Source organism: Schistocerca serialis, chromosome 9 (genome assembly GCF_023864345.2).
Source record: "Schistocerca serialis cubense isolate TAMUIC-IGC-003099 chromosome 9, iqSchSeri2.2, whole genome shotgun sequence".
Classification (NCBI taxonomy): domain Eukaryota; kingdom Metazoa; phylum Arthropoda; class Insecta; order Orthoptera; family Acrididae; genus Schistocerca; species Schistocerca serialis.
The window spans coordinates 280,077,923-280,079,560 of NC_064646.1; the positions used below are offsets into that span (position 1 = coordinate 280,077,923).

A 1,638-nucleotide genomic window follows, 5' to 3' on the forward strand; every position below is an offset into this window, starting at 1 on the left:
AGTTAGGCTCCTCTGCAACGATGAAACTCCTTTGTTTGGAGGAATGCGCTGTTCTTGCGAGCGATGTTTCCAATATCGTTTTACGTAAAGTCGGATGAAACCAAATTCGGTCTTTAATCGGTCACGATGCACTTCGTATATCGTGTGCCCACTTGATTGTCCTGATTCTTTTCACTGTAAGTCACGAGGTGGTGTTCATGATCCATCAAGTAACGGAAAATGACGAACTTTGCTTTCGAATCTTTGTGGTTGGGTAATTTGCGTACATGTGTCGTGTTCCCTTAGTCCATAAATCCTTGCTGACTAACAATCATCTATATTATTTGCACGTATGGAACCATACGATTAGTATTTTATGTGCATTCCATATAAATGGAGTATCAGAAGTACACGCCTTCTGTTACATGAAGTTTAATAACGCAACTACTTAGTTCGTTAAACGTTTCCCAACGTGCGTAACAGCATGCATTTCCCCATTCTGCGCCGGCTGTTGTAGCCGAGCGGTTCTAGGCGCTTCAGTCTGGAACCGCGTGACCGCTACGATCGTAGGTTCGAATCCTGCCTCGGGCATGGATGTGTGTGATGTCCTTAGGTTATGAAACTTCCTGGCAGATTAAAACTGTGTGCCCGACCGAGACTCGAACTCGGGACCATTGCCTTTCGAGGGCAAGTGCTCTACCATCTGAGCTACCGAAGCACGACTCGCGCCCGGTCCTCACAGCTTTACTTCTGCCAGTATCTCGTCTCCTACCTTCCAAACTTTACAGACGCTCTCCTGAGAACCTTGCAGAACTAGCACTACTGAAAGAAAGGATACTGCGGAGACATGGCTTAGCCACAGCCTGGGGGATGTTTCCAGAATGAGATTTTTCACTCTGCAGCGGAGTGTGCGCTGATATGAAACTTCCTGGCAGATTAAAACTGTGTGCCCGACCGAGAATCGAAACTGCTGTAAGGACCGGGCGTGAGTCGTGCTTAGGTAGCTCAGATGGTAGAGCACTTGCCCGCGAAAGGCAAAGGTCCCGAGTTCGACTCTCGGTCGGGCACACAGTTTTAATCTGCCAGGAAGTTTCATATCAGCGCACACTCCGCTGCAGAGTGAAAATCTCATTCTGGTCCTTAGGTTAGATAGGTTTAAGTAGTTCTAAGTTCCAGGGGACTGATGAACTCAGATGTTAAGTCCCATAGTGCTCAGAGCCATTTGAACCATTTGAACCCCGGCTGGCCGGTGTGGCCGTGCGGTTATAGGCGCTTCAGTCTCGAACCGCGTGACCGCTACGGTCGCAGGTTCGAATCCTGCCTCGGGCATGGATGTGTGTGATGTCCTTAGGATAGTTAGGTTTAAGTAGTTCTAAGTTCTAGGGGACTGATGACCATAGATGTTATTAAGTCCCATAGTGCTCAAAGCCATCTGAACCATTTTTTAACCCCTTTCTGCAATCTCTACAAACAGGTACCTTGTGAGAGAAAATTACTTAATAAGCTCAGTTAAGTCCAAACTAGGATTGGTCGTTCTGGATTTCACTAACTAAAGTTTCACTGCACGGTTTTCTCTTTGGGAGAGAGACTAGAGCCAATAGTCAATTAATATTATTGAATTTTAGACGATTTGGCACTCAGAACCGCTTATGTAATATT

At 46.4% G+C, this 1,638-nt stretch overlaps 1 non-coding gene across 1 annotated transcript; it reads right to left on the reverse strand.

Moving 5' to 3' along the window:
• Positions 1-623: 623 nt before the first annotated feature.
• Positions 624-698, reverse strand: Trnas-cga (transfer RNA serine (anticodon CGA)). Its single transcript has one exon. It is a non-coding gene; the product is annotated as a tRNA-Ser (tRNA).
• Between the last annotated feature and the right edge of the window lie 940 nt (positions 699-1,638).